This window comes from Orycteropus afer, unplaced genomic scaffold (genome assembly GCF_000298275.1).
Source record: "Orycteropus afer afer isolate SDZICR_OR568_19922 unplaced genomic scaffold, OryAfe1.0 scaffold00015, whole genome shotgun sequence".
In the NCBI taxonomy this organism is placed as follows: domain Eukaryota; kingdom Metazoa; phylum Chordata; class Mammalia; order Tubulidentata; family Orycteropodidae; genus Orycteropus; species Orycteropus afer.
In genome coordinates, this window is record NW_006921602.1 from 2,499,974 (window position 1) to 2,520,852 (window position 20,879).

The 20,879-nt window shown below is 42.0% G+C and overlaps 1 protein-coding gene across 1 annotated transcript in view; it reads right to left on the reverse strand.

The window, feature by feature from the left end:
- Positions 1–20,879, reverse strand: part of THSD4 (thrombospondin type 1 domain containing 4) — an 818,615-nt gene that overhangs the window by 790,897 nt on the left and 6,839 nt on the right. The window lies entirely within an intron of this gene.

Here is a 20,879-nt window from a genome sequence, read left to right on the forward strand (position 1 = left end):
TCACAGTATCAGAACTCTAAGCATGTGTGAGAGAGTGGGAACCTCCCAGAACATTGTATTGTGCCACGCCCAACAGAAATAACCCAGGTGGATAGTTCCTCAGTTGCTCATAGAAAATCCCACCTTGGAGTTTACAAAGACTTATGGGTAGAAAAGCCACACTAAGTAATTTACTACACCGCAGGTATATTCCCTTTTGCATAGACATACCTGATTGCTCAGCCTGTCTAACCTCTATTTACCCATAGATTAATGTTTGTTATCACAGATAATGCAGTATTGTATTTGTGAAAGGGCTTATCTTTATTGTCTGTACCTCTTGTGCACCTCTCTGTGTCTTCCTTTTCCTTAATGTTATTCTGCTGGTCTTGGAAGGAAGATGGGGCAATCTACTTTCGTAGTGATACTGCCTCAGAAACCCAAGGAGGGATCGCTAAGAGTCAGGTCTGACTCGATGGCACATAACAACAACATTCTGCTGGTCACTCAATTTGGTATATTTTAAGGCTACAAATCTTATGGAAGCAGATTGTCTCATCTTTCTCCCACACAGCAATTGGTGGGTTCAAACCACCACATTTTGCTTAGCAGCCAAATGCTTCAACCACTGCGCCACCAGAGCTCCTTTCCACAGGTACAGGGGTTAAGATTTCAACACATGTTGTGGCAGGACAGAATCCAATCCACAACATGTGCCCACACAGTTAGCACTCTAGTGAGGCAGCTCACACAGCCTTTGCCATAGTATTGACATTGTATTTTGGTACTTTTGTTAAGTAAAGGGTCTAGCTCCCTCACAAGTCATAAATGATTTCAAGAGCAAGGCTTGTCCATTTTTCTAATTCATATGTGTAACCCCTGAGTCTAGTATAGGGTCTGACACATAGGCACTGAATGAATGTTTGCTGAAATAACATATGTGAGGCCCCATAGTTTAATTGCTCAGCATTTCTCACCAATGGCTCAATAGAAGACACCTCTCTGGATCACTCAGTAGAGATGAAAAGGCCCTGAGTTCCAATAATCAAGATATCAAGGCAACCTCATGCATCTGGGTGGGAAACAAAGAGTGATGGAGGAATTAAAAGTCAGTAGCCACTGGCACCACCACCCATCTGCCAAGTTTATCATACTGTGGTGGCTTGCATGTTGCTCTGATGCTGGAAACTATGCCACCAGTATTTCAAATACCAGCAGAGTCACCCATGGTGGGCAGGTTTCAGTAGAACTAGAAAGAAAAGCCTGACAATCTACCTCTGAAAATTAGCCAATGAAATGAAAACCTTAAGGATCACAATAGAGTATTGTCCAATAAAGTTTTGAAACATGGACCTTTGCAAAAACAGCGTGGAAGAGGCATCTGCCCTTCTCTAACTTCACAAGAGGGCAGCAGGATCAAGGTCAATAGCCCAAGGCTGATTCCTATGAAGAGGAAGTCAGACATGCCTTCACCCTCCAACCTTCTTACCAATTTTGACACTAATTGTCCCTTCCAAGGCAATCTCTACTTCTCTACTGGGTTCTATAACTTGTTACAATGGCCACACAAAACTCAAAGACAATCCTCATGATTGTGAAGTTTATTAGGGAAGTAACAGATTACAATTCAGGATCAGAAACAACTCAGGATACAGTTCTTAACCAGGACAGACTCTTGTCAATCATGGCACAGGCATGCTTCTCTCTGGCATCGGCCTCTCAGCGCAGCAGCCCCTTAACCTCTGCCCTGTTCAGGTAAGTGTTACAAAGCTCTTTTAGTTCTGCAGATAGGTACTCAAAGAGGCAACCCACTCTGCAAGCAAGCCTCCTGCCTGAGGGCATTCATCCTTCTCACTCTAAGGGCCTGGAAGCCCACCACTCTGTCTTATGCCAGTCTCTTGGTTCTACTACCTCTGCTGTTGCTGTTTCTCTGTTGCTGCTACATGTCTGAAGACCATAAACATGTCTGTTCACCAAGGAACCAGATGGTGGAAGTCAAACTGGAGTAGTTTGCAGCCTAAAACTAGAAAGAGAGCCAGTTCCATGTTCCTAAAACTTACCCTGTTCCATTATGATCACCCGCCAAAGGGAGAAAAGAAATCATCTGTTAAGTTCAAAGAGGCTATGAGCAAATGGTTTAAGTTGAGTGCAGATGTCCTCTAAGAAATTCAGGAGAGGAAACTGCTTCCAGGTCTGCTTTAGGCAATAAATGATCTGGTGTCTGGGTAATCTACTTCCATAGAGATACCACCTTGAAAACCCAAGGAGGGGCCACTATGAGTCAGAATCGACTTGATGGCAGTGAGTTTTGAGGTTACAGAAGAGAACAGGCACACCTTTGACCTCTTAAGGAAACAAGAATTAAGATAATAAAGGTAAAGCTTTCTTGGTTGCCTACTGTGTTCACACACTGTCACATGAACTAGCCAGTTCGATCAAATCTGCTGGTGCTCCCCAGGATATATTAAAGTCTGGGTCTAAAGACCATCCAAAGAATCAGCTGATCGGTTTGCTCTGAGCCCTCAAGGAAGAAGGATCCCAAAGGCATATGCATTTAGTAGGAAGGACAACTCAGGAGGAAGTGAGAAATGTGTTCTGATAAAGGGAAAGGAAAGTGATCTTTTCACAAATGGATTCAGGAGCAGTATGAGGAAGTATCAGGAGCTCTGGTGGTGTGGTGCCTAAGGCATTTGACTACTAACCAGAATGCTGGCGGTTCAAACCCACCAGCCACTCCTTGCAAGGAAGATGGGACAATCTACTTCTGTAGTGATATCACCTTGGAAACCCAAAGAGGGGCTGCTATGAGTTGGATCCGACTTGACAGCAGTGAGTTTGGTGTTTTGTTTTATTTTTAATGAGGAGTAAGGAACTCTAGTGAAGCAGTAGTTAAGAGCTCAGCTGCTAACCAGAAGGTTAGCCATTCAAACCCGCCTAGTGATTACCCAGTAGAAAGACTGGGTAATCTGCTTCCATAAAGAGTACAGCCTATAGTTCTACTGTGTCCTATAGGGTCACTCATCATGAATAAGAGTTGACTCAAATGGCAGTGGGTTTATAAGGAGTTCTGGTGTTTTAGTGGTGGCTTCTCCCCTTTCTTGCAGGAGACCAAGGTTCGATTTCTGGACAGTCTACCTGATGCACCACCCTTCTGTCAGTGCAAGCTTGCATGCTGCCATAATCCTGAACATGTTTCACTGGCACTTCCATAGAGACTAGGAAGAGACACCTGACATCTGCTTCTGAAAATCAGCCAATGAAAATCCTAACAACAACAGGGAGTGAGCAAAACCTAGGGAAAGGAAACAGAAAGGTGATTTTGGACCAACACAGAGTTTAAAGGACCCTTTCTGTACCATGAAGTCAAGTTTTCAGAAGACCTCATCCTTGATGACCCAACCAGTGGCCTCCAGGAGGTGAGGTCACAGAGGTTGGCCCCCTTAACCAGCTCCCCGCTACAAAAAAGGAAAACAAAAAGTGAGGAGCAACCTTCAGTACAGAGCCAGTCTTTCAGGGGGCAATGATCTCAGGAGACATCTTAGACTCTGATGCTAAACTACTACCAATAGGCTCCATCTCCTTTTCTAGAGGATTGTATCTGAAAATCAGTCAAATATCCCTAAGAACAAGTCATGCACACTGCTCACTGATGTTGCTGTGTATCTGAATGATCCTGGGTTTCCAGGACAGTTTTTTCAGGTACCTTCCTTAACATGGGCTCAGAGGAGCAGAATAAGGACAAATGAGTGAGCAAGCATTCAAGGAGACCAATTTCAGACCAGTAAAAAGCAACAGTGTCAAGTGGGTGCAGGGATGCAACACACAGTTGAGCAGGTCTCTCACTGCACAAGAACAAGTGGGAGCTGAAACCTAGCATTCATTCCCAGTAGGGAAAGGAAGCTGCCTGGAGGAAGAGATATCTTCTTTGGTGTTGCACAAAGGCAAGAAATGAGCTGGTGGAGGGCCAAGAGAGACATTTCCATCTAAGGCTGAGTTAATAATAGACAGCCCAGAACAGAGGAGATGATGACCCCATTCTATTTTGTGCCAGGCAGGAAATTCCTGAAAGTGAAGAAGGTACAACATCAACTGGGACAGAGATGGGAACATGGGATGGAAGAAAGAGCCCAGGGTTTACATTAGACAGGCCAGATCAGCCTCTTACTACCTGTGTGATTGTGGTAAGTCATCCCATCTCTTTAATCTCCAGTGGTAAAACTGGGATAGTAACCCTGGTGATGCAAAGGTTAAGTGCTCAGCTGCTAATGGTAAGGTTGGTGGTTCCAACCTACCTGGTGGCTCCATGGGAGACAGACATGGAGATCTGCTTCCATAAAGATTATAGCCAAGAAAACCCTACAGGAAAGTTCTACTCTGTCACATGGGTCAAAAACTGCCTCAACAACAGCTAATAACAATGACAATGTCAAATTCATCTGGTGGTTGTGAGGATTAAATGAAATAATATAGGTAAGGTGCCTAGCACATGGCTTGGCCCTCAGTGGACACTCTTAAATGGTGCTTACTGTGACGACTGCACAGCCCCAGAGGTGAGAGACACACAGCCTCCAACTTTGAAAGGTGAGATTCACTGAATAGGCAGACAGCCAAATATGGGCCTGAGCAGTACAGAGACTGCTTTGCATGAAAAAAACAGTAAATGCATTCATTTCTCCAGCATAACTGAGAAGAGCCCTCTCTTGGGAGTGAAACCTGTTGCTAGCATGGGTTGTAATCTGAACCTCAGTGGCCCTCCAGGCTACAGGGGTTTAGGGAAATCAAATGAGATTACCTGTGGGACATAGTACCTGGCCAGAGCAGGTGCTAAGCAAATATGAGCTCACAACCTTGCTCCCATGGGAACTCTCAAACAATGCTCTCTGCCTCAGAGGCTGCCCTCCAGGAAGGTGAAGGAAGCTGAAGAGCTCTTTTCTTAATATTCTACTGAATTTATTAATACAGCATCAATAATGATTATACTGCCAACTAGTACTTGAACATCTTTTACGTAAAAGGTCCCATGGAGGAAGCAGAAGTATTTCTCCTATATTCTGGCTGTCATCTCTCCCACTTTTAATTATTATACCATGTTATATGTACCCACTTACCAGATATCACTTCATTTTTCATTTATTATGATTATACAATATTTCAAGCATAACAATCATCTGTGAAAAACAACACACAGAAGTCTTCCTTGCCTTCCAAAAAAACCATTGCCACCGAGTCAATACCAACTCATAGCGACCCTGTAGGACAGAGTAGAACTGCCCCATAGCATTTCCAAGGCTGTAATTCTTCACAGAAACATATTGCCTCATCTATCTTCCACAGAGTGGCTGGTGGGTTTGAACCACCAACCTTTTGGTTAGCAGCCAAATGCCTTAAGTACTGCACCACCAGAGCTCTTTGCCTTAGAAGTCATTTACATGCAAGTCTGTCATCCTCAATTAATTTAAGGAAAGAGGGATTTCCTTCTTCTCAATTCCTAAAACAGTATTTAGTACAGTGCACTTAAATGAATATGAAGCATTGGTTTTTCAGTGGTAGAACTCTTGCCTTCCATGTGTTGTTTTTGTTGTTATGTGCCATCGAGTTGGATCCGACTCACACTGACCCCTCCTTGGGTTTCCGAGGCAGTATCACTATGGAAGCAGATTGCCCAATCTTGCTTTTGAAGGCTGGGTTTGAACCCCAGCCTTCTGGTTTGCAGTCAAGTGCCTCAGGCACTACACTACCAGAGCTCCTTGCTTTCTATGTAGGAGACCCATATTTGATTCTTGGCCAATACACCTCATGTGTAGCCACCACTTGTCTGTCAGAGTGTTTTATATGTTTCTACCCACCAGCCACTACTTGGAAGGAAGGTTGGGCAATCTACTTCCGTAGTGATACTGCTTTGGAAACCCAAGGAGGGGTCGGTATGAGTCAGGTCCGACTCCACGGCACATAACAACAACAACAACATGATACTAAACAGGATTCATCAGAGCTAGACAAAGAGAGACTAAGAAGAAAGACTTTGCAACCTTCTTCCAAAAGTCAGCTACTGAAAACTCTATGGATCACAACAATCCAATCTACAAGTGCTCATGAGAAAGGTGCTATATGCTGTTGTATCTGGGGCCACCAAGAGTCAGGGGGGCCAATGACATGACAGCTGCTAATAACAACAACAACTTACATGAATAATTTCAATATTTCAAGGTGGTGGTTGTTATGTAAATAATTTCAATATTTCAAGGTTGTTGTTAAGGAGCTCTGGTGGTGCAGCACACAAGGCATTTGGCTGCTAACCAGAAGGTCGGCAGTTTAAACCCACCAGCTGCTCCACAGAAGGAAGATGAGGCAATTTACTTCTGTAAAGATTTACAGCCTTGGAAACAACAGGGGTCATATTAAGAGTCAGAACTGACTCAATGGCTGTGGGTTTGGTTTTTGGCTTTGTTGTTGGTGCTAGGTGCTGAGTCATAGTGATCGTATGTACAACAGAATTGCCCAGTGCTATGACATCCTCACAATCCTTGCTATGCTTGAGCCCATTGCTGCAGCCACCATGGCAATTTTTCTCATTGAGCCTCTTCCCTTTTTTCACTGACCCTTTACTTTACCAGGGAGCTCTGGTGGCATAGTGCCTAAGGCATTTGACTACTAACCAGAAGGCTGGCAGTTCAAACCCACCAGCCACTCCCCAGAAGGAAGGTTGGGCAATCTACTTCCGTAGTGATACTGCCTCAGAAACCCAAGGAGGGGTCTCTATGAGTCAGATCGACTCCACGGCAGTGCATTGTGTTGTTGCATTACTTTACCAAGCATGATAATCCTTTCTAACAACATGACAAATGTATGAGAGACAGTCTGGCCATTCTCCATTCTAAGGAGCACTCTGGCTATACTTCTTCCATGACAGATTTCTTTATTTTGCTGGGAATCCATGGTATATTCAATATTCCTCACCAACACCACAATTCAAATGCATCAATTCTTCTTTAGTCTTCCTTATTCATTGCCCAGCTTTCACAAGTATACAAAGATATTGAAAATACTATCACTTGGATCATGCACACCCTAGTCTACAAAGTGACAATCTTTGCTCTTTAACACTTTAAAGAGGTTTTTGTAGTAGATTTACCCAATGCCATATGTTCTTTGATTTCTTGACTATTGGTCAAGATTTTGCATCCAAGTAAAATGATATCCTTGCAACTATAATCTTTCCTCCATTTATCATGATGTTGCTTATTGGTCCAGTTGTGAGGATTTCTGTTTTATATTGAGGTGTAATTCATACTTAAGGCTGTAGCTTTTGATCCTTACCAGTAAATGCCTCAAGTCATCTTCGCTTTCAGCAAAGAAGGTTGTATCGTGTGCATATTACAGGTTGTTAATGAGTCTTCCTTCAATCTTGATGTGGTTTTCTTCATACAGTCTAGCATGTCAGATCATTTGCTCAGTACAGATGAATAAATATGGTGAAAAGATCAGCCCTGACACACAAATTTCCTTAAACCAGGCAGTATCCCCTTCTTCTATTTGAATGACTGCCTCTCATTCTATGTCCAGGTTCTTCATGAGCACAATCAAGTGTTCAGGAATTCCCATTATTCACAATGTTATCCATAATTTGTTATAAACCACACAGTTGAATGCCTTTGCACAGTCAATAAATCACAGGCAAACATCTTTGGGATTCTATGCTTTCAGCCAAGATCCATGCAACATCAGCAACGATACCACTCATTCCATGTCCTCTTCGGAATCTGGCTTGCATTTCTGGCAGTTTCCTGTTGATGTACTGCTGCAACTGTTTTTGAGCTATTTTCAGCAAAATTTTACTTGTGTGTGATATTAATGATATTTTTCTAAAATTTCTGCATTCTGCTGGATTGTCTTTCTTTGGAATGGGTACAATATGGATCTTTTAAATTCAGTTGGCCAGTTAGCTATTGTCCAAATTTCTTGGCATAAATGAAAGAGTGCTTCCAACACTGCATCCATTTGCTGAAACTATTCAGTTTCAAATTTCTACAGTCTTGTTTTTCACCCGTTCATTCAGTGCAGCTTGAACTTCTTTCTTTAATACCATCAGTTCTTAAACATATGCTACCTCCTGGAATGGTTGAACATCAATTTTTTTCTTTTCTTTCCTTTTTTTTTTTTTTTTTTTTGGTACACTATGTGTATTCCTTCCATCTTCTTTAGATGGTTCCTTCATCTTTCAATATTTTCCCCATAACAAACAAACACAACAACTACCGTGGAGTCAGATTTGACTCATAGTAGCCCTCCTTGGATTTCCAAGGCAGCATCACTACAGAAGTAGATTGCCCAACCTTCCTTCCGAGGAGTGGCTGGTGGGTCAGATGCCAGACTCCTTTAATATATTGCAACTCAAGGCTTGAATTTTTTCTTTAGTTCTTTCAGCTTGAAAAATGCCGAGCATATTCTTCCTTTTGGATTTTCTAACTCCAGGTCTTTGCACATTTCATTATAATACTTTACTATGTCTTCTCGAGCCTCCCTTTGAAATCTTTGGTTCAGCTCTTTCATGTCATCATTTCTTCCATTCACTTTAGCCACTCGCCATTCAAGAGCAAGTTTCAGAGTCTCTTCTGACATCCATTTTGGTCTTTTCTTTCTTTCCTGTCTTTTTAATGACCTTTTGCTTTCTTCATGTATAATGTACTTGATGTCATCCCACAACTCATCTGTTCTTCATTCACTGGTGTTCAATGCATCGAATCTATTCTTGAGACAATTTCTAAATTCAGGTGGGATATAATCAAGTTTGTATTCTGGCTCTCATGGATTTATTTTACTTTTCTTCAGCTTCAACTTGAACTTGCATATGAGCAATAATTGATAGTCTGCTCTACAGTCAACCCCTGGCCTTGTTCTGACTGATGATATTGAGCTTCTCCATCATCTCTTTTCACAGATGTAGTCAATTTGATTTCTGTGCATTCCATCTGGCGAGGTCCACATGCATGGTCCCCATTTATGTTGTTGAAAAAGGCTTTTGCACAATGAGTAGGTCATTGGTCTTGCTAAATTCTATCAAGCAATCTCCAGAGTCACGTCTATCACCAAGGCCATATTTTGCAACTACCAATGCTTCTTATTTCTTTCGCATTCCAATTACAGGTAATTATCAATACATCCTGGTTGCATCTTTGGTCAATTTCAGACTACAGAAGTTGGTAAAAATCTTTAATTTCTTCATCTTTGGTTATAGCAGTTGGTGAGTAAATTTGAATAACAGTAGTATAAACTGGTCCTCCTTGTAGGCGTATGGATATTACCCTATCACTGACAGCACTGTACTTCAGGATAGATCTTGAAATGTTATTTTGGACAATGAATATGACACTGTTCCTCTTCAGTTTATCATTCCCGGCATAGTAGACCATATCATTGTCAGATTCAAAATGGACATTACCAGTCCATGTTAGCTAATTTTAGATCAATGGCTAGGATATCAGTCTTCATGTGTTCCATTTCATTTTTGACAACTTCCAATTTTCTTAGATTCATACTTTGTACATTCCACATTCCAATTATTAATGGATTTTTACAGCTGTTTCTTCCACTTCTGAGTCATGCCCCATCAGCAAATGAAGGTCTAGAAAGCTTTATCCATCCAGTCATTAAGGTTGACCCTACTTTGAGGAAAAAGCTCTCCCCCAGTCATATTTTAAGTGCCTTCCAACCTGAGAGGCTCATCTTCCAGCCATGTATCAGACAATAATTCCCTGATATTCATAAGGTTTTCAGTGTCCAATTTTCTCAGAAGCAGACCGTCTCTTCCTTCTTCCTAGTCTGCCTAAGTCTGGAAGCTCTACTGAAACCACCATGGATAACCCTGCTGGTATTTGAAATACCAGTGGCCTAGCTTCCAGCATCACAGCAACACACAAGCCACCACAGTATGACAAACTGTCAGATGAGTCAAGGTAACAACCATTTATTGGACACTTGCCTAGCAAGTGCCTTACGGGTGTTACCCCACTTAATTGTCACTGCAAACAACCAAGTAGGTCACTGTTATTATTTTATACACAAAGAAACTGAGTCCCAAAGACATTAAAACAAGCTGCCCAAGCTAGTAAGGCTGTGTGAACTGATATTACTGTAATATTGACAAATGCTACTAAATGAACACTTTATAAGCTCTTTAAGAGCTTAAAAATGAGAGTACAATATAGTACAGCTTGCTCTATAGCACAAGTGTTGCTACTATAGTAGCAAAATACTACAGCTTGTAAATACTAAATTGCCTTTCACAGAGGATTTTGACTGAGAATTTACTGGAAAACAAGGGAAGTGGGAATTACTATTTCTCTCAAATCCATAAAGAAAATGTTTTCAGCACTAGTCCATGATGAGCTGTGTTCCAATCACCAAGGGAAAAGGAAATCTTGGCTAACTGCTTGTGGTTCCCTTGGACCATATGTTTTTAGATGAATAAGATTCATGAGAGAATAAAGAAAATATTGTGTGCCTTGAGGTCAAACCAGAAAGCAGAATGGGGATGCTTGAAGGGCAAGGCCTGGTCTGGGGTATCAGACAATGCAGTTAACGGGCAGAAAGGGAGAATAACACAGAGGTTAAGAGTATGGTCCTGGATCCAGATCCTCTGCTCCAAATTCTTATTCTGCAATCTACTAGCTCTGTGACCCAAGACTCACCACCTCATATCTCTAAGCCTCAAGTTCTTCACAAGCAAAAAAACTGTAATATGGGTACTTTCTGTATAAGTGTCCCATGAGTTTTGGCTCCAAGCCTCATACAAAACCCACTGTTATAGGTCAGAACAGGTCAGAACTGCCTCACAGCATTTCCAAGGCTGCCACGTCTTTCTCTCATGAAACAGCTGGTGAGTTCAAACCTCCAACCTTTCATTTAGCAGTCGCGCCCTTAACCACTGCACCACCAGGGCCCTTTAAGCCTTACACATGTTGCTGATGTTAGGTGCCGTCAGTCAGTTTCGACTCATAGTGACCTTATCTCCAACAGAACGAAACACTACCCAGTCCTGCTCCATCCTCACAACTGTTAATATATGTGAGCCCATTGTTGCAGCCACTGTGTCAATCCATCTCATTGAGGTTTTTCGCCTTTTCCCAGACCATCTACTTTACTAATGATTTCCTTCTCCAGGAACTAGTCCCTCCTGATAATATGACCAAAGCTCTGTGCCTTATTGGTACAGGGCCCTGGGGCCTCCTTTATCTCAGCTAAGCACCCTCAACTGTAAATTGGGGCTTTTTGAGGATCAAATAACATATGTAAATAATGTGGCACAGAGTGGGTGTTATATAAATGGCCGTCATTACCATGAATGAATCAACAATATGTTCAGGTTCTGACAGGTAGGATGTGTAAAGGAAACGAGAACAACCCACAAGCCTAGCAGGAAATCCCCCTTCTTCCCATCCTTATATCGCATGAGAGGCTGCCACCAGGCACTCAAAGTAGCAGCCCTGGGGATCCCAGATGCAAAGCTGAGATTCCCCTTCTAGGACACACATGTTGTAGTCAGGCTTTTTCCACAGCCCATCATATCTTTCTTTTAGAACCCAGAATTATGAATGGTTTGGAGGGGGTTCAATGCAGCATTCTTATGGCAAATGTGATGTTTGTTCTGATAACTAATGAAATACTTCTGACACTTAAGGAAATGCCACAAGAAATGAACAAGGGCTCTTTGGAGCCTTGTCTGAGATCTAGTAACTCAAGCCTAAAATCTGGCTCCAATCTTTCCTAACCTACAGGCAGAAATGTACATACCAGTGGGCCCAGCTCTGCTACAAAGTTTGTTACTGAAAAAGGATAAGGTTTTCCAGTTAGAAACCAAAGCATATTGAAACACCCTTTATCTGGTTAGTATCAACAGGTAACTTCTTGTCAAACAATTCAGGACTAAGTGGATTTCTACTTCAGAAGGTAAAGAAACAAAAGTTTCCTTGGAGGAGGGAAATAAAAAACACCAAAAACGTGGAGTGTGCATTTCACACAGATGTACCTGCTTTCTTAGCTAACTGCCCAGAATGGCCAGCGAGGTTTTCCAAGGAGAAATACTCACAAGGCGGAAGAGGTTCCTTCTCCTTACCCTGTGGTTTCAGCCCTCTTGAATGTAACAAGATTCCCTGGGTATCAACTGAGGGTCAGGAAATTGGCATGTGGTTTTGTGAAGTTTAATTAACAGCCAGTTTCCTTATCCAGAATTATGAAGGGGCCTACTCAGCTCCAGGGGCCTTCAGGACAGAAATAACATAGTGCTCCTGAGTTATTAGTGTTGAAATGCAAATAGACTCCAAGAAAGTGGGCAGGAAAGGAGGAGCTGAAAAAACATATGAGTTCTATTCACAGCCAGGAACAGTTCCCTGGGAAGGCAGGAATTGGTGGGTAAAGTCTGAGGACTAGGCCTGATCCTGTCTGTCCTGTTTCAAAACTAATGAAACTTTAGAGTGAAACACATACACATGTGCACGCACACACACACTCACATGCATGCACATGTACACATCCATACATATGTACACATTCATACACGTGCACTCACACATGCACCCACACATCCATACATATATACCCACACACATGCACTCATACACATGAACCCACACACTCATACACATACACAAATCTATATACATGAACTCCCACACATGCAAACATCCATGCACACATGCATATACATATACCCACACACATGCACTCATACACATGCACATATTCATACATATGCACCCCCACACATGCAAACATTCCCACACATCCACACATGTATACCCACACATAAGCACTCATATACATACTCACACACATCCATACACATGCACACATTCATACACACGCACCCACACACATGCAAACGCTCAAACACATGGACACATCCATACACCCTCAAACATTCATACAGAAGCACCTACATACACCAACACTCATAAATATGTACACATCCATACACATGCACAGGAGCTCTGGTGGCGCAGCACCTAAGGTATTTGACTGCTAACCAGAAGGCTGGCGGTTCAAACTCACCAGCCACTCCTAGGAAGGAAGGTTGGGCAATCTACTTCCGTAGTGATACCACCTTGGAAACCCAAGGATGGGTCGCTATGAGTGCAATCCGACTCCACAGCAGTGAGAGTTTTACACATGCACACATCCACATACATACACCTACACATTTCTGCACACACTCCTACTCATAAGCATGTGCACATACACACACACACTAGGAAATTACAGAGAGGGGCACGGGACTCTAAAACACACAGATTATCTGGTCAATAATAAGAAAATAACCAAGCCATGTTGTTTTTGAACAGTGTCTTAGTTTTTCAAAGTCCTTTTATGGCATTTACTTCATTTGACACTCATACTAGGCTTGTAGGGTTGTGCAGAAGACAGAGGACATGCAATTATCCACATTTTATAGATTAGATTAAGTGATTCCCATACGTCAGGCAGTCAACAAATAATGGAGCTTAGACAGGAAGTAAGGGCTAATTATTCCCAGTCCAAGGCTTTCTCTAAGGTAAGAAACGTAAACACCTTTAATAGAGAAGGGCTGAACCCCAGAAGGAGACCAAAAGAAGAAATCAGACATGCAAACGACGCTTTTAAGAAAGCGTTATGAGGCACAAGTTTGAACAGAGGGATTTGAAGGTTCGTGATTTCAATATATCTAGAGAAGAAAAACCATCACATTCCAGAAGCCTATTGAAGACATATCTGAAAGCTTTGTGTCCCAGCCACTTTCTTCTCTTTCCATTACTCTGGATGGCAGAAATGATAGGAACATTAAGCATCAGTATATAAGCTATAGTGGCTAAGGCACTTCACTGCTAACCAGAAGGCTGGCGATTCAAACCCACCAGCCACTCCTCAGAAGGAAGATGGGGCAATCTACTTCCGTAGTGATACTGCCTCGGAAACCCAAGGAGGGGTGGCTATGAGTTAGGTCCGACTCGATGGCATATAATAACAACAATATAAGCTATAATGCAAAAACATTATAGCAAGATACCTCAATGAATGGAATTGGACCCCTTTGCTTTGCAAATGTAAAAACTAAGGCCCAGAGAAATGACATGATTTGCCCAAGATCAAAGCATTTAAAGGCAAAACAGGGAACTGAATCCTTGACTCTTTGAAGAAAGAGCTGTACCAAGTTGCCTCAGATATCTATGTCTTTATAACTTCATTATAGTCACTGTCCCTAATTAAGACCACATGTGGAAAGAAGACTTTAAAGCAAGGTGAGGAGAGCATGTTTTCCCCCCCTTTTTCTTCTCTCTGGGAAATGTTGCTGTTGTTAGGTCAGCTGAACAGAAGATTTCAAAGAGCAATTCAAGAAGATGAAGTCAGTTATTATAATGAAATGTGCAAAGACTTGGAATTAGAAAACCAAACAAGAACACCCTCAGCAATTCTCAGGATGAAAGAACTGAGGAAAAAGTCAGCTCCAACTCATAGTGACCCTGTGTACAACAGAACAAAACATTGCCCAGTCCTGTGCCAGCCTCACAATCCTTGCTATTCTTGAGCCCATCATTGCAGCCACTGTGTCAGTCCATTTCATTGAGGGCCTTTCCCTTTTTTGCTGACCCTCTTCTTTACCAAGCATGATATCCTTCTTCAGGGATTGGTCCCTTCTGACAATATGAACAAAGTAGGTCAAAATCTGGCCATTCTCGCTTCCAAAGAGCACTCCGGCTGCACTTCTTCCAGGACAGATGTTAGTTCTTCTGGCAATCCATGGTACTTTCAATAGTCTTCACCAACACCACAACTCAAAAGCAACAACTCTTCTTCAGTCTCCTTTATTCACTGTCCAGCTTTCACATGCATATAAGGCAACTGAAAATACCATAGCTTGGTTTAGGTGCACCGCAGTCTTCAAAGAGACAGCTTTGCTCCTCAGCACTTTAAAGAGATTTGCAGCAGATTTGCCCAGTGTAATATCATCTGATGTCTTGACTGATGCTTCTATTGGTGTTGATTGTAGAGCCAAGTAATATGAAATCTTTGACAACTTCAATCTTCTCTTCATTTACCATGATGCTGCTTATTGGCCCAGCTATGAGGATTTTTGGTTTCTTTATTTTGAGATGTAATCCATATTGCAGACTGTCGTCTTCAATCTTCATCAGTAAGTTCTTCAAATCTTCACTTTCAACAACCAAAGTTGTGTCATCTGCATATTGCAGGTTGTTAATGAGTCTTCCTCCAATCCTGATGCCACTTTCTTTTTCATATAGTCCAGCTTCTCGGATTATTTGCTCAGCATACAGATTGAGTAAATATGGTGAAAGGATACAACCCTGACACACTCCCTGATTTTAAACCATGCGTTATCTCCTTGTCCCATTTGAATGACTGCTTCCTGGTCTTTGTACAGCTTCCTCATGAGCACAATTAAGTGTTCTGGAATTTCCATTTTTCTCAATATGATCCATAATTTGTAATGATCCACAAGTAAACATCTTTCCTGTATTCTTTGCTTTCGGCCAAGATCCATCTGACATCAGCAATGATATCCCTCAGTCCTTGTCCAGCTTGCATTTCTGTAAATTCCCTGTTAATATTGTTGCAGCCGTTTTTGAATTATCCTCAGCAAAATTTTACTTGCATATGATATTAATGATGTTGTCTGATAATTTCCACATTCTATGGGATCACCTTTCTTTAGAATGGGTACAAATATGGATCTCTTCCAGTCAGTTGGCCAGGTAGCCGTCTTCCAAATCTCTTGGCATAGACAAGTAAATACCTCCAGCATAGCATCCATTTGTTAAAACAGCTCAGTGGGTATTCTGTCAATTCCTGGAGCCTTGTTTTTCACCAATTCCTTCAGTGCAGCTTTGACGTCTTCCTTCAATACAGTCGGTTTTTGATCATATGCCACCTCTTGATGGATGAACACTGACCAATGCTTTTTAGTATACTGACTCTGTGTATTCCTTCCATCTTCTTTTGATGTTTCCTGCATCATTCAATATTTTGGCCATAGAAACTTTCAATAATACAACTTGAGGACTGAACTTTTTCCTCAGTTCTTTCAGCCTGAGAAATGCCAAGGGTGTCCTCCCCTTTTGGTTTTCTAACTCCAGGTCTTTGCACATTTCATTATAATAATTGACTTCATCTCCTAGAGTTGCTCTTTGACATCTTCTGTTCAGCTCTGTTATCTTGTCATTTCTTCCATTTGCTTTAGCTAGTCTTCACTCAAAAGCAAGTTTCAGAGTCTCTTCTGACATCCATTTTTGTCTTTTCTTCCTTTCCTGTCTTTTCAGTGACCTTTTACTTTCTTAATGGATGATGTTCTTGATGCCATTACACAATTCATCTGGTTTTCGGTCACTGGTGTTCAGTGTGTCAAGTCTATTATTTAGATGGTCTCTAAATTCAGGAGGGATATAATCAAGGACAGGAGCTCTGGTAGCGTGCCTAAGGCACTTGACTGCTAACCAGAAGGCTGGCGGTTCAAACCCACCAGCCACTCCTCAGAAGGAAGGATGGAAAATCTACTTCCGTAGTGATGCTACCTCAGAAACCCAAGGAGGGGTCACTGAGTTGGGGCCAACTCAATGATACATAACAACAACAATAACATAATCAAGGTCATATTTTGGTTCTCTTGTGGACTTGTTTTAAATATCTTCAGCTTCAACTTGAACTTGCATATTAGCAGTTAATGGTCTGTTCTACAGTCAGCTCCTGGTCTTGTTCTGACTGCAGATATTGAGCTTCTCCATTGTCTCTTTCCACAGATGCAGCCAATCTGATTCTTGTGTACTCTATCTGGTGAAGTCCACATGTATAGCTGCCATTTATATTGTTGGAAAAAAAGGTATTTGCAATGAATAATTCATTGGTCTTATTCTATCATGTGGTTATTCTATCACAAAATTCTGTCATGTGGTCTCCAGTGTCATTTCTATTACCAAGGCCTTATTTTCCAACTACTGGTGATTCTTCTTTGTTTCCAATTTTTCCATTCCAATCACCAGTAATGATCAACATATCTTGATTGCATGTTTGGTCAATTTCAGACTGCAGAAGTTGGTAAAAATCTTCCATTTCTTCATCGTTGGTTTTGGTGGTTGGTGCATAAATTTGAGTAATAGTATTAACTGGTCTTCCTAGGCATATGGATATTATCCTATCATTGACAGAATTGTATTTCAGGACAGATCTTGAAACATTCTTTGTGATGATGAATGCCACACCATTCTTCAGTTTGTCATTCTCAGCATAGTAGATCATATGGTTGTCTAATTCAAAATGGCCAAAAACAGTCCATTTCAGCTCACTAATGCCTAGGACATCATTCTTTATGTGTTCCATTTCATTTTTTACAACCTCCAATTTTCTGAGATTCATACTTTATACATTCCATGTTCCTATTATTAATGGATGTTTGCAGCCGTTTCTTCCCATTTTGAGTCATGCCACATAAGCAAATGGAGGTCCCAAAAGCTTTACTCCATCCACATCATTAAGGTTGACTCTACTTTGAGGAGGCAGCTCTTCCTCAGTTTTATTTTGTGTGCCTTCCAACCTGAGAGGGTCATCTTCCGGCAGTATATCGGACAAAGCTTCAGGGCTACTCATAAAGTTTTCCAGTAATATATCAGACAGTATTTCACTGCTATTCATAAGGTTTTCACTGGCCAATTCATTAAGAAGTGGATGGCCCCTTCCTTCTTCCAAGTCTGTCTTACTCTGGAAGCTCCACTGAAGCCTGTCCATCATGGGTGACCCTGATGGTATTTGAAATACCAATGGCATAGCCTCCATCCTCACAGCAACATGCAAGCCACCAGAGTACAACAAACTGACAGACAAGTAGTGGCCTAATTACTTGGGTATCCTTAAATCCCCAGAAGTGCAAGTATTGTATGATAGGCTCAATAGTGCCCCCCTAAAAATATCTAAGGAGTTCTGGTGGTGCAGTATGTAAGGCATTCAGCTGTTAACCAAAAGGTCAGTGGTTCAAACCCACCAGCTGCTCTGTATGGGAAAGATGAGGCAGTTTGCTTCTGTAAAGATTTAAAGCCTTCAAAACCCTATGGGGCAGTTCTGAGAAAGTGAGTCGCTGAGAGTGAGAGTGAATGAGAGTGAGAGTGAGTCTGAGAGCTCAGGACCATAGTCTCAGAGGACACCAAGATCAGTTGACATAACATAGTCCACAAAGACAATGTTCTACATCCTACTTTGGTGAGTAACAACTAGGATCTTAAAAGCTGGTGAATGGCTATCTAAGATGCAACTATTGGTCCCTCCCTGTCTGGAGCAAAGAAGAATGAAGAAAATCAAAGACACAAGGAAACGATTGGTCCAAAGGACTAATAGACCAGGTAAACCACAGAGTCCATGACTCTGAGACCAGAAGAATTAGATGGTACCCAGTTACTACTGCTGACTGTCGTGCAAGGGACCACAATAAGAGGTTCTGCATAGAGTGGGAGAAAAAAATCATTTATTTATTTTAAAAAAGAAACACCTAGAGGTGGAGAGGGAGACCTCATGACCATCAAGAAGAGACAGGAGCAGAGCACAACCTTTGAACCTGGGATCCCTGCACTGAGACTCTCCTTGACCCAGAGACAGAGAAAAAGAGCTGTAATACCAGAGATGGTGAGAGACAACAAGAAGTATTGGCAGAGAAACAACAGAGGAAAGTCAGACCAGTAGGAAACAGTGTGGGTGGATTTCCAGGCCCACAGAGCCAAAAAACTGAGTGCCTTCAGATAGGAGGCTTGCTGGCAGAGTGGAGTACCTCTGGTACTAACGGGCCAAGCTAAATAAGCTTTGTAACACTTGCCCAAGCAGGGCAAAGGCCAGGCTAAGGGCCAGAGACAGACCTGCCTACAGGCTGAGAAGAGGCTGCCCTGATTGAAGAACTGTCCTGAGCATTCCTGAACTTGAATTGCAACCTGCTACTTTGCTAATAAGCCTCATAACTTTGAGTGTGGTCTGTGAGTTCTGTGTGGCCACTGCAACAAATTATGGAACCCCGCAGAGAAGTAGAAAGTGAAATGGGAGGAATGGTTCATGTCAGAATTGGTAAAAAGGTTGGAGGGTGGAAGCATGTTAGACCTCTGCCTTATAGGAATCAGCTTTGGGCTGTTCAGGCAGATAATGATTCTCTCTCTTTCCCTGTCATGAAGTTAGAGGAAGTTAGATCTACTTCCAGGACATTGTTACAAGAACACTGTCAACATCAGCCTTTAAGGCCATAATGGGAATGATAGGTGCAATTTCTTGAGCACATACTATGGGCCAGGCAATATGAATGTATTAATTATTCAATAAGTGATTTAAAAAAAAAAAAAACTCACTGCCATCAACTCAATTCCAACTCACAGCAACCCCTTTTGGATTTCTAAGGCACTAAATCTTTACAGAAGTAGATTGCCCAGTCTTCCTTCCGCAGAGTGGGTGGTAGGTTTGAACTGTCAACCTTTTGGTCACCCTTAGGCATTATGCCACTAGAGCTCCTTTCAATACGTGACAGGTATTATTATTCACATTTAAAAAATGAAGTCTCTGAGGCTCAGAGAAGTTAAGTAACTTCCCTAACCTCAGAAAGAGAGGAAGTAACAGAACCAGAATTCAACCTTAGATTGGTCTGATGGCAGGGGCCATGCAGAATCTCCCAGGTTGGTCCAGCTCTCTGATCACCTGGTACCTTCTGGACCTCCTGACCTTTCCCTTGGCAAGAAGCAGCAAATCCATGGCCTTTGTTGGCTGAATGTGGCCAGAAGTCATGTTTTGTTTGGCTTGAATTGTGTTTAAAATTTGAGAAATTAGTTGCCAATATTTTTTAATTGGGAGATTTTGCACTGAAAATCCAGATTTTTGGTTTCTCTTAGAGACTGCAAAAGCTTGGCAAAGCTGGTCCCACTTTTCCACATGACACCAACTGGTTGAAGCTGATTAGCAGCTGCCTACTTAGCCAGGGAGCCCCTCCTCAGCTTACCACAGTCTCCACCCACCTTCCTCACACATTTAAGCCCAGGCCAGTGAGCAGCTGAGTTAGTGGCCCAGCCTGGTTTCCCACCCTTACTGAGACTCCTCTGGGCCTGCTTTTCTTGATTCTCAGAGGCCATCAGGCTCACCCGACCAACCCTAACCAGTCACCATCCTAGGCAGCATATAGTCTCCACCCCATGGCATGTAGTCCAAATTTTTCATTATTATTAAGTCAACTGGTCTGATAAGGCAAGATCCCAGAGGGAGAAGTAACAATCACACAACAAAAGGAGAAACTCAACAGAGAAAGATTTAGTCCCACAGGCACCTCAGGCACCTCAAAGTTAACCTATTCCAAACCAAATGCATTACCCTCCCAGCTCTTCCTCCTACAATCCCTGCCCACCATTTCCCCATCACAATAACACCAACTTTCTGAGGCTATTTGAACCTGAATAAGAAGAAGCACACTTATTTATAATACACATGTTACCCATAGTAAAACATAATATATGTGTGTGTCTATGTCTGCATCTGTATGTGTGTGTCTATCTACTCTTAACTATATTTTCAGAAAATTGTATTTTTAATAAACCAGAACAGAATCTTAACACACATCTGTTCCAACTTAAGAAACTCTGATGGCGCAATGATCAAGCTCTCAGTTGCTAACCTCAAGGTTGGTGGTTTGAATGCATCCAGCAGCACCTTGGGACAAAGACCTGGTGATTTGCTTCTGTAAAGATTACAGCCAAGAAAACCCTATGTGGCAGTTCTGCTCTGTTACACGGGGTCACTATGAGTCAAAATCAATTCTACAGCACCTAACAAGAATTTCAAACTTTGGTTTGGAAAATGCCATTCCCATAAGCACCAGAGGGTGCTAGACACAGAAGAACTGGAGGGTC